Source organism: Momordica charantia, assembly GCF_013281855.1.
Source record: "Momordica charantia cultivar OHB3-1 chromosome 2 unlocalized genomic scaffold, Mcharantia_2.0 BLBB01000002.1, whole genome shotgun sequence".
Classification (NCBI taxonomy): Eukaryota; Viridiplantae; Streptophyta; class Magnoliopsida; order Cucurbitales; family Cucurbitaceae; genus Momordica; species Momordica charantia.
Window position 1 is genome coordinate 18,168,915 of NW_028275160.1, and position 13,492 is coordinate 18,182,406.

Below are 13,492 nucleotides of genomic sequence, written 5' to 3' on the forward strand. Positions count from 1 at the left end.
TAAGTAGAGATCTTGCTAGTTTGGTCATGGGGAGGTTCTAGAGATTTTGGGGTTTGATGAGGTGATTTCTCAACTGTGGATGGCTAAAAACATGGAGGGGTAAAATGGAGAAAGGATGCAAGGGCAATATGGGCATGAAATGTGTGGAGGGGTAAATATCGAATTTTACCCTTCCCCTAAATTTCGGGAAATCCAATATGGCCATGATATGCAATTTACGAAAACTTTAGCCATTGTTAATAACAATATCATGTATGTAGCCATTCCTAAGGATTTCCCTATAAATTATTCACCCATTAGATTTTGGCCGGCAAGTCTAATACAAGGAGACTTATAAGCCAAAACCCTAAATGGCGCCAACACACTACAAGTTTCTCTGAGAATCTCTGTATCCTCCCAGTAGCCTTTCCCTCCCAAAAAAGTGCGAACACACTGTTTCTATAGATCGAGGATAGCGTGGAAGATATGTGGCATCTAAACCATTTGTCATATATTTATCAACTTGAAGGCAAGGGATTCGATCACCTTTGTTTTCGAAAATGGTTTTGTTTTTTAATTAAATTGGTCATTGAACATCTTAAAACTGGTTTTTAGCACGTGCTTCCGCTGCACTTAGCAGCCAGATCCGTTTGGGTTTCCAACATTAAGAGTTATTCCAAAGTATCTATATAAAGTTGTCTAAATATTTCAAATGTACTAGAAGTGCCTGAAATACATACTAATGAGACATAATCCATAACTTAAGTTCAAAATGAGTCATACGAGTAGTGTGATCATGATAGGGCACTCAACCTTATCAATATATTATAGACACTTTAGGTTATAACTTGAAAAAACGCTACTACAAAATATGGAATAAACTACACTAGCTTTTACATATCAACCTACAGTTTTCAAAAAACCCGTTGTGTAATGTTCAAGAAATTGATGTAACCATGGTCTAAAAAAATACACGAACTTATAGACTACTATTTTTTAGCAACTGTGGTCTAACAATATATAATGACTACAAATTTATTAAAAAAAACGTGGTCTAATATCTTACTTAACCACGATAATAATAACCATAGTCTATAGACCAAATATTGATCTACTTTTGACAACGGTTGTAGTTTAAAATCTCACTTTAGAACACAATCCAAAAAATGTTGGGTTTTATACCCTAAGCTCGTGGTTTGTAAACATAAAACAAATAATCACTCAATGAGGTTGATATTGATGTTACTCTTAGAATTGCATTAACCCAAATCCAATAAACTAACATCCTAGGTTATGGCATGTAACTGGAACAGTATATAACAAATATACAGTATATATTTAATATATAGCGTATATATTTGATATACACTGTATATAGATACAGTATATATTCGATATACAGGTGGATAATGTTCCAATAGTAACCTAAAGGGTCTATAGTATATGGATAAGGTTGAGTACGTTATCCTGGTAACATTGTGGATACGGTCCACTTTGCAATAGTTACAAATGATTTGATCCAGGCCGTTCGTGTGGAGACATGCGAGTAGAGGTATCCTTACAATGAGTTTGTATAAAACCGGACCACGATATAATTAATCTTTAGCCGTAACACCGTTAGCTAATAGATTAATATTTCAATAGGATGATTGGGTAACTCGCTCTCAATCCTGAGTGAGTTATGAACTCCTGCCTGTTAGGGCTCATCATTTGATTTGTATGGGTGAGAGTGGCCTGAGTCGCCGACTCAATATTCCTATCATTTTGGGGACGAGACCAAGTGGGGAGCTGGAAACATAACTACACAAGATGAAATTCACTCATTCCCGACTTTAGGGTAAGTAGATGAGTGTTCTCTTAAGTGCTGACTCCGAGACTTGAACAAGGGGCCCCACCCTCTCACTGGCCCGAGAGGAACTTCCGGTTATTGGTTGGACCATAACCGGATTGTTCATTAGCGGATCAGCGGTACTTAAGGTACAAGATGTAACACAGGGGTAAAATGGTAATTTGACCCAGCTATGGTTACGAACACTCGTGAAGCATTGACTTACCGTTAATGGTCAAAATCCATGGACGCAAAAATATTCTTCAGTGAGAAGAGTACAACTGTGGGTCTTTAGTGGAATGACCGATAGTTAACAAATGTTGATTAATACGGTTAATGAGTTTAATCAATTAATCTCGTATCGTTGGAGCTTCTGAAGGATAGTTAAGAACAATTAATCTTGAAAAGAATTTGATTTGTTCAAATTAGTTAACGGGAATTAAGGTTAATTGTATGAGATGCAATTAATATAATGTATGTTGATACATTATAATATAAAGTTAATTTTGAATTGGAACAAAATTATGAGAGAGATGAATATTAGAATTTGATTCTAATATAGTTTATTAATTTAATTTTAATTTAATTAAATATCTTTTAATTAAATTAATGAGATATATTAATTTGGTTAAATTTAATTAAATAAAAGAAAAAAGAAAAAAAAAAGAAAAGAACAAAAAAGGGAAAGAAATGGGACGAAAACCTCTCACTTCCCACCATTAATGCCCACCTTTAATGGTGGGAAGTGGGGAAGTAGTGAGAAGTTACTTCCCCACCACTCTTCCTCCCTTATAAAAAGAGAGGTTCTCCCCTTCGTTTGATCCCGGTTCCACAGTTGTTGAGTTTTCGAAACTCCGAATGAGAAATCTATCTCTCGATCTCTCGATCTCCCTCTCAATTATAAGACGGTTCCCACAAACCGAGTTCTTGACATCCATAGGATAGCGAGGGAGGTCTTTTGGTGGCGTTAGTGTCTTCAAAGGTATGTTTCACCAACTTCCTTTTATTCATGCTTATATTTTTTCTTTGTTGTAATTCTAAAATAAGATCGAAGCACACGCGTTCGCACCCTTCCGTTGCGGGATCCGATCCCCTCAAAAAATTCATGGTCCACAAGACAAATATTGATCTACTTTGGACAATGGATGTGATACGCGACAACTCAAGCGTATTGGACTACTTGAGCCACAAGCCACTTTAACCCAATAGTACAGATGATTTCAACCTGAAAAACTAAGGGTTAGAGGGATTACCTTTGCAGTCGTTACATTGAGCAGATAGTGTAACGACCCATAATTTTCCACACAATTCTAGGTCACGTTAACTACCAAACTAATTAAACTTAACCCCCAAATACGTCATGCCAACTCCCCATACAAACCAATATATAAAATCAAGTTCCAATCCTCATCAATTTAACGATAAATCAATCTCATAGAATATCATTCAACAACATTCGTGGACCACCTCACGAGGCAAGTTTATTATTCAAACTAGGCAAAACTCAATGAATGGAATAAAACTAAAATAGGCACCTATCCCGAAATGAAACTAACAACAAGGGGGAATCTCCCAATTATTCAAATACGAACAAATAGTTTATTGACCATAACATAAGGTCTTAACTAATCACTTAAGCTAAGCGAGAGTGACTAAGCAACCTATGGTCCTCGCTCGTCGTGTCTCCTCCGTCCCATCACCATGGTCGCCCACGAGTTCTTCACCTGAAACAATCATTGTAGAGGGTGGGTGAGTATATAAAATATACTCCGTAAGTAGCCCTCACCAACACACACACACATCATGCCCAACTATATCAAGAAATATTCGTAGTCATGCTTTTCAATACATTATGCATTCAAACATAAACACATTCCATAAAATTTAGTGACAACCACAACCAGGAAGTACGTTAACAACCAACCCCTAATCTCCCTAACATCACAAGTACCTCTACGCTTATCACAGTTATCCTACCCTTCCACAGTTATCTCCTTCGAGTAGAGTCGGCCCCTGACCATTTATACCCAGAGTCCCGACACTGCTGCATTGGCCCTCGACCATTTATACCCGAGGCCCCGATGACTTCACCATCTATTGGCCCTTGACCATTTATACCCAAGGCCCCAATAGTCTTCCTTCCAAAGGACTCCTCGTATCGACCCTCGACCATTTATACCCAAGGCCTCGATACTCCATTAGTGACGTATCAGCCCCCGACCATTTATACCCGAGGCCCTGACACCCACTCTTTCATTCCCTCCAAGGATCCAACTTTCACCAGAGTCTTACTATATACTTTCTTATACCACTAACCCTGCATCTTTCAACTCACAAGTACAATTCAGCATGCTTCCACAACATAGACAACTTTCTAATAATGAGATAATGACCCAATCATGCTCAATATCCAACATCATTATTTAACAAGTATTACTAAGGATAATAGCTCACAAAACTCGCCGAAAAATTCATGCACATCCAGGCAACAAACATTACCACAGCAATACTCAACAGTTTAGCAAAGCAGAAAACTCACCATTTTCATTGACAAATATCCAACACTACTCCAAGTATATCGACTAACAGAACGAGAATTATTTAGCACAATGAAGTAACAAAATTAGCATTAAACGCCACAAAATCAGCACGTTAGAGACCATTTAGCATACATCAACGCACGCACACGCCACTTGTCTACTTACTCACAACCGCGCCATTAAGTTTTGCGTCAACCTCACACCTAAGCACTAAAACAGAAAAATACAGCAAGTTACGTACACTATTTAGCCTTCGAAATCAATTCTAAAAGGGTTCGAATGACTCATTACCACCAAAACCGACTTGGTATAGATGTGGGTCACCTAGATCTAGCTCGCCAAGGTGTGGGTAGCCTAAATCGAGCTTCGAACAGATGTGGGTCACCTCCAAACGTCCTAAACACTGCTGTAACGCACAAATCCCGCCGCTGGAGTTGTCGTTCGTCGGATCGTAGCAGCAGGTCGCTGCCGGTTCGCCGTTGTACATCCCGTTCGCCGTGCGTTGCCGCGGATCTGGCCCGTCGCCGTGTGCCGTCGCGAGGAGGAGCAGTGCTGGTTCGTTGCAGACCCCCCGGGGAACGCGTCGCCGCTGCTGCAGACCACCAGAACGTCGGGGAAGTCGCGCCGCCGCCGCCGCTGCTGTCCGATCCGAAGAAGCGCCGCAGCTGCTGCTGCTCGATCCGAAGAAGCGCCGCCGCTCGTGGGTTGCTACTCCATCGTCGTGTCGTCGTTGGCCACCGCTGCACCTCGCCGGGAAACGCTCTTGTGGCTGTCGATCTTTACAACAAGAAGGAGGGGGTGGTGGGCGGCTAGGGTAAGAATGAAGGAGAAGATGGAGCTTAGGGTTTTCCTTTTCTTCGTTTTTTTGTTTTGTTTTAAAACCAAATTACCTCAATGGAGGCCCAACAAGCCCAAGCCCAAGAGAAAAGAAGTCCATCCCCCTTAAAACAAGACCCACCACACGGAGTCCGGTAATTATGAATTTAATTGGAGTTTAGAGCCCGATAAATATAGATAAATTTAATTAACAATCAATTTAAAATTAAATGAAAAATTTCCTGATTTGAGACTAACTAACCTGAGGGACTCGGAGCGTTACAGATAGAATACTCACTATGCTAGAGGCTGGAAACACTCCACGAGTTTGGTGACCAATCAAACAAGCATGCTTCGAGGGTAAAAATATGGATTCCTAAGTTCAACCACACAAATGAAAAAGATATTTGGGGGGGGGGGGGGTTTGCACACGCCAAGGGTGAGAGTAAACACTCAACAATCTAATTGATTCAATTTTTAGGTGTCTAATACAAGGGAGGTGCCCATGGTCTTTTAAGTAAAATAACAAAATTTAAAAGAAAATGATAAATTTCTAAAATTTGAGAAACTTGCATAAAATTGAAAAACAAATAATATAAAATCAAACTTGTTTCTTCAATTGTTCTTTGAATAAATTAGGAAAATAGATTCCTAAAATGTTCCAAGAGTGGGCGGCAAGGAACTAGGTTGGTGCCAAAAGGGTCGCGATATCAAGTGTGTGGTGCGCTCATGGGGCTGGGGGACGCGCGCTAGGGCTTGGTGGGGTGCACGCTGGTGTGTGGCAGGGGCATGCGGCGTGGGCAGCAGGCAGCGCTGACATCAGGCGGACGTGCATGCTAGGGGCACTGGCGATGGTCACGCGGGCGCGCGCTCTGGGGCAGGTGCTGGTCTCTTACGAGGTTAGCATGGCATGGACATGCCGGCACTGGCATCTGGTGGGGCACGTGCGGGGCGTGCAGTTGGATGGCCGGCGTGCGCGAAGGGGGGATGCGCGGGCTGAGCGTGCGCACGGGCGCTATCTTGCGTGGGTGTGGGATAGCGCTTGCGGCAGGAGGCGATGTTGTGCGTGCAGACGGCGTCACCTTGTGAGGTTAGCCCGTGATGGTGCGGTGCGCCGTGTAGTCAATCTGCGTACGGTGGGCTCGTTCTCCGATTGTAGAATTTTTTTTTTATCCTCCTTGAAATTCATCATTCTTTTAGGGAGTTTGCCATCTTTATCTTCCTCTTCACTAACGTAGGTTGATTCTTGGATCTCTGCCCAAATATCATCATATCACGTGGTTCAAAATTCTTTTTTTAGTGCACCACTGTTTTAACAAATTTGATAACTAGTTAAATCAAGTAAAAGTTAGAATCCAAATCTCAACTTTAACGTTGGATCTAAAATTTAACTTTACATCATGATTTAAAAACAATATGGTATAAAACTAGTGTTTAATTTTTAAAATTGTTCTTGAAATTTCAAATTATTGAAAAAAAAAATACTTATAAACTTGATATTTTAAATTGAATTTTAAAGTTATATCGTAAATCTAAATTTGAATATATACTTATAAATTTTCCTAAAAAAAGCTATTAGAAAAGTTAAAAAAACAAAAATAAATAAATAAATATATATTTTTCTAGAATTTAATTAACACTATCATCTTAAATTGTAAAAGCTGAATTTTTATTTACAGAATAGAAAGTAATTAATTTTCGTTTACTTGGGAGAAATCGTGAGTAACGGCCAAATAATAGTATGGTAATGAAAAATGGTAGTAAGTTTTATAATTTTTAAAAAGGTCAACACATCTTTTGTCGAAATTATGCATGGAGTAATTTTACATTTTTACCCGCCCACGTTTTAGGAGCCACATATTCTATTTCAAACTCACAACTAAATACCCAAAATATCTGCCTTATATAAATGCGAAATAAAATTCAAACTAATTTAGATTATATGTTTAAAAAATAAAATCAATCTCTCCATGCACAATTGGGATTTAACTCATACCAACGAACTTATTTGGGACATCCTTGTTGATGCAAGAATTCATTGTCGGAATTTTCGTGGAAAACAAGGTTGATGCGGGAACTCATTATCGGAATAATAGCGTTGGCCATCATGTAGAAGATAAAGAGTATACCGATGATCTCAAATTTCTTGACTATGCTATGATGAAAAAGTAGTCCACCTATTTTTACAAGCAAGAGATCCTTCACAATCCGGAATTGTTACCTTCCATTGTTGTCGAAGTGAATCCTCAATAATAGCCTTTTTATTTGTCAACATTGGCACCGTAGCAGCAAACATAGGTGGGACGTATTGCAAAAGCAAATTTATTTCTTATCTTCTTTCTACTGCTATGGTTGTTTTTGGTCATGGAACTACAAATTTCATAGGACATTTTAGCAGTCAGGGTGATGTGGAACCTTATTCCGAGGAAAGAAGATAGAGAATATTTGTGGATATAGTTCCATATACAGAGTCCGAATGACATATGTTGTATATGTCTTAGAACCTGTTGCATAGTTGTGGATATAAACCTTGTAGATAGTTCTATGTTGAGGAAATGTGATTGTCACTTAACACATGCAAACGCACGACTGCAAACCCAACAAAGACTTCGTAATAGGGAGCATATACCTATACTAGACACACGATATAAGACATGGTATGCTTATTTAGTATCCCAATATAGTTACTTTGTTTAGATTTCAAAAATCCTCAAACTTCATTTGAATTAAATCTTTAAAATTCTCTTAAATTATAGTTCATCTTTTAGGTTTTGTATTTTTAAAAGAATTTAGGATTTCAAAGAATAAAATAAAAATTATCTTCAAGTTATTTTTTTTAAATATTGATTATGTATAGATGGTTGATTTCCTAAAACAATTATCAACGTTTTTCGGTAGTATGAGGTGGTTAGAGATTTCTTAAAATCAATATGTTTTTGTTTAATGGTGTATCTGTCATAAACAAAATGTAAAATTGTACCATACTTTTGTTCATTTGATTTGACAGGCATATTTGTCCTAAATAAAATTGAAAATTAAATCATAATCGACAGTTAGCCATCATCACAATATTAGATATTTTTGGCCATTTTTCAAAACACTTAATTTTATGGTCATCCCCTCGTTACCCCAGTTATGGGAAATGAGCATGGAAGGGAGGCCCAAAAATTTTTTGTTCAACTTTGGAAAACATATGTTTTTTTTCCAAACATATGTTTTTTTAGGCTTTTTGTTGAAGTCATTTTCATGTTAATTAAATCCCCTCATTACTTATGTTATGGGTAGATAAAATGAGATTATACTAAACAATGGGAGAGAGTGATTGGGTCAGGGGAAGAGCGAACCTTCCGAACAAGGTAAGGAGGTTACAATCTATGGTCGGGGCCGAGACCTTCTCGGTGCGGAGGCGTTCTCGACCACCGACCAAGAACCCCGACGGTTCTCTCCAGACCTCTATGCAGCCCGATCCAAATTTATCTTGTCCCGACCCTAGATTCAACATTATGCCCACGACGAAATGCATGGGTCGAGAAGTTCATATTTCCTAAGCACACTATAATTCGTCTCTCGTAATTCGTAAAGGTATAAGGATTTTACTTCTATAAATAGGAGGAATAGCAAAACCATAGAGGTACACCTAATTACCCTACTATTTATACTCGACTACTCTAATTCTAACATAATTATCGAAGCCCGTGTGGCAAGAGCCACATCGGTTTTAGTCCTATTGTGCCTTGCAGGTCTCGTTGATCCCTTTTTATTATAGAAGATTGATGCGAAATTTGTGCGTCCTAGGAGGCCAAATTTTTGAATCAACAATTGGCGTCGTCTGTGGGGACGACTAAGATCAGAAAGCCAAAGCATACGATATGAATTATGGTCTCAACAATTTATGAATTATGGTCTTGAAAGCCAAAGCCAAAGCAAAAATAAAACTAATTATGCCAAAGCACCGACAATGTTCCAGCGATGACTGTCATCCAGGGATAAGGATGAACCAAGAACGGATCCTACCCAAGGAAATCCCGGATGAGACAAAACCACGAGTTATAGGGCAAAAAGAACGACGTGCCCAGAATCCTAATCAAATCATCAAAGGTGAACGACAAGGTCTTGGTGGCAAAGTGGGAGAGCATACAAAAAGTTCGATATCTCCGGTGGACGACCACTTTGAAGGGATCGAATCCCATAGCGGAAGCGCGTGAACGCTTATGCTTTGATTTTGTTTTAGAAAAATAATAAAGAAAAGACAAAAACAACGCAAAGAAGGAGACTTAGAGCAACCTACATTTGAAGACTGTTCTTGTCCGTAGTTCAATGACACCACCAACAAGTTTTCCTCGCTATTATCTTGGGAAGGATCAATTTGTGGGAACCGTCTTTTTGAAAGAGAGGGAATTTGAGAGAGCGCTTTTGAGAGAATTTTTGTTCAACCCTTGAACAATAACAAACCTCTCAATTTAAAGAGGGGGAGGAGTGTTCCTCCCCACCCACCATCTTCCCACTTCCTTGCAAAATGCAAGGAAGTGTGCTGTTAATTAACTTAATTAATTATAAAACTAATTAATTAATGATAATATTTATATTTAATTAAACCCTTATTATATTCAAATGTATATATCTCTCCTAACCTATAACTTTAATGTGAATCTCATTCACATTGATTTTAACCAATAGTTTGAATATGACTGCAGTTCATACTAACATTATTTGAATCTTATTCAAATACAACTCTCATAATATATAGTTTAATTATGAATGTCTTTCATAATTAATCAACGTTATATTATAATGTATCTATATACATATGTAATTGTATCTTATACAATTAACCTACATTCCCTCATTTAAATTGAACAATTCAAATTCTTTCAAAAAAATTTGATCCTTGTTTTTTACCCATTGTGAGCTAGCGGAAGAACCTAATGGATCTGTAGATCAGAAGCTCCAAATTTACTAGATTAATTGGTTAAATTCGTTAACCACCTTAACCGACATATGTTAATGGGGGGTTACTCCACTAAAAACCCGCAGCTGCACTCTTCCCACTATAGAATATTTTTGTGTCCAGGAATATCGACCATTAACGACAAGTCAATCATTCACGACTGCTCGTAACTCTAACTGGGTCAAATTACCGTTTCCCCCCCCCCCCCCAGGTTACATCTTGCTCCTTACATACCACTGCTCTTCTAATGAACAAACCGTTTATGGTCCGACCAATAACCAGAAGTCCTATCTGGCCAGTGAGAGGGTGGGGCCCTTGTTCAAGTCCTAGAGTCAGCACTTAAAGGAACACTCATCTAGTCCCTGGAAGTCGAGAAGGAGTGAATTTCATCTTGTGTAATTATGTTCCCAGCTCCCCACTCGCTCTCGTTCCCAAAATGGTAAGAATGTTGAGTCGACGATTCGGGTCACTCTCACCTATACAAATCAAAGGACGAGTCATCACAGGTAGGAGTGCATAACTCACTCAGGATTGAGAATGAGTTGCCTGGTCATCATATGAAATAACAATCTATTAGTCAACGACGTTACATCTAATGATTCGCTATTTCGATGTCCGATCTTATACAAAGTCATTGTATATGATACCACTACTCGCATGTCTCCACATTAACTACTTGGATTGGGTCGTTTGTAATATTTACAGAGTGAGCCATATCTGTGGTGTTGCAATGATAAGGTACCCAGTCTTATCGATATACTACAAAACCTTTAGGTTATTCTCGGGACATTATCCACTTGTATATCGAGAGTATATCAAATATATACCCAGTATATATACTGTCCCGACCACATGAAAATAACATTGGATGTTTACTTTATTGGATTTGGACTATGCAATAAGAAAACATAACTTTATTGAATATAAACTCAACAACAATTTGATTGAATAAGAAAACATAACTTTATTGAATATAATTTTCTTTTTTTTTACAAAATTATGAACTATGAGTTTAGGGCAACACACCCAACAATCTCCCACTTTAACTAAGCTCTAGTTGGGGTGTACAAAATCATAAAGCAAATGGACAAATATAATAAACTAGGGCATACACTATACCAATTACATTTCTCCCATTTGCCCTATACTAAATGTAGAACGCACGTAAACCTAGAATTTCCAGATGACCCTCAAACCATTTAACCATGAACGCTTTTGTAAAAGGATCAACAATCTTGTGCTCCGAAGCGTTCTTTGTGACGATCACGTCTCTTCGTTGCACTATCGCCCGTATAAGGTGGTACTTCCTTTCGATATGCTAGCCCCTCTTGTGGCATCGAGCTTCTTTAGAATTTTCCACAGGACCACTGTTATCACAATAAAGTGTGATGGGCAAGTTTATATTTGGAACGACTTCTAAATCGGTTAAGAACTTCATAAGCCAAACCACTTCGTTTACTACTTCACAAGCTGCAACGTACTCAGCCACCATGGTGAGTGTGATGCATCCTTGTTTCATGCTTCACGAAACTACTGCTCCTCTGTTAAGAGTGAATATTGACCCCGACTGAATTTCCTAGAATCGTTGTTTATTTAGAAGTCAGAGTCGGTGTATCCTGTAAGGATCAAATTCTTAGAGCCTTACACGAGCTTGTTGTCCATCATTCTTCTAAGATACTCGAGGATTCCCTTAATAGCAGTCCAATGACCAATAATTGGTTGGATTGATACCTACTGACCATCCCTATTGCATAGCAAATGGCAGGCCGAGTACACATCATAGCGTATACCAGGCTGCCCACTGCTGAAGCATAGGGTATGCGTCTCATATCCTCAAATCTTGAGGTGTCTTAGTACATTGTTTCTTGACATATGAATTCCATGCTTGAAAGGCAATAAGCCCTTCTTGGAATTCTGCATCAAATATCGAACAAGCATCTTGTAGATATAAGTTACTTGAGACAGGGCTAGCGTTTTGTTCCTTCGATCCCTTAGAATTTGGATGTCGATAACATACCGAGCTTCTCCCAAATCCTTTATTTGGAACTCAATAGCTAACCACTTCTTTATGTTAGTGAGGTACCCTACATCATTCCCAATGAGTAGGATATCATCCACATACAACACTAAGAAGGCTACAATGTTATTGACGATCTTCTTGTATACACAAGGTTCATTAACGTTTTGGTCAAAACCATAAGATTTGATCGCAGTATCAAATATGATGTTTCAAGATCAAGATGCTTGTTTCAATCGATATATGGACCGTTTAAGCTTGCAAACCTTTTGCTCTTGACCTTGTGCCATGAACTCTACGGGTTGAGACATATAAATAATTTCTTCAAGATTGCTATTCATAAATGCAGTCTTGACGTCCATTTGCCAAATTAAATAGTCATAATATGTGGCAATAGACAGGAGTACTCTTATGGACTTGAGCATATCTACGGGGGAGAAGGTTTCTTCATAATCCACCCATTCACTTTGTGTGTAGCCTTTCCCCACAAGTCTCGCCTTATAGGTCTGTACATTTCCTTCAGTGTCCTCGTGTTTAAAAAATACTCATCCTCGAGTTTAATCACAAAGTTCATCAGGACAGCAATATATACATAAATCTGAAACGTTCAAGGTGTTAGAAATGTTATAGTCTTCTGGAAGCTCTATGTTATAAGCATTAGAGCCAATACGCTGAAGGATCCTAAAAGGCTTGATTTTCTTCATGTGTAACTTACTCTAGGTTCCTGTTGGAAATCTCTCCTTTCGAAGATGCACAAGAACCAAATCTTCTTTAGCAAACTTTTTGTACCTCTGTTTATTGTTAGCAAGTCGGGCATACTTAGCATTGGATTCCTCAAGATTTTCCTAGACTTCTTTATGAATTCTTTGAACCCTATTAGCCATTAACTCGGCTTCTGAGCTCAAATTTGTAGCACTTGGAAAACTTATTAGACCAAGAGTTAACGATGAGGTTTAATATATACTGCCTCAAAAGGAGTTTTGCCCGTGGTCAGATTCTTCATGTTGTTAAAGCAAATTATGCATGTGGAAAACAAAGATCCCATTGCTTTCTCTTATCCCTACGTAAACATCTAATTAATTTGTCAATTGTTCTATTTGTAACCTCAAGTTTACCATCCGTTTGTGGGTGACAAGTTGTACTATACTTTAATTGGTATTGAACTCCCACCAAAGGCATTTCCAAAAATGGCTTAAGAACTTTGTATTCCTATCACTTGTGATGGATTTGAGTATTGCACGTAGTATAACCACTTCTTTGAAAAATAGACTGGCAATATGAATAGCATCATTAGTCTTCTACATGGTATGAAATGGGCCATTATGCTAAAACAGTTAACCCGTATAAAAGTAGAATCGTTACCT

General features: G+C 38.4%; 1 long non-coding RNA gene across 1 annotated transcript; it reads right to left on the reverse strand.

The window, feature by feature from the left end:
* Nucleotides 1-3,218: 3,218 nt before the first annotated feature.
* LOC148212951 (uncharacterized) lies at nt 3,219-5,007 on the reverse strand. The gene is made up of 3 exons (XR_015789426.1): nt 4,639-5,007; nt 4,513-4,557; nt 3,219-3,531 (listed from the first exon to the last, which is right to left on the reverse strand). It is a non-coding gene; the product is annotated as an uncharacterized LOC148212951 (long non-coding RNA).
* Between the last annotated feature and the right edge of the window lie 8,485 nt (nt 5,008-13,492).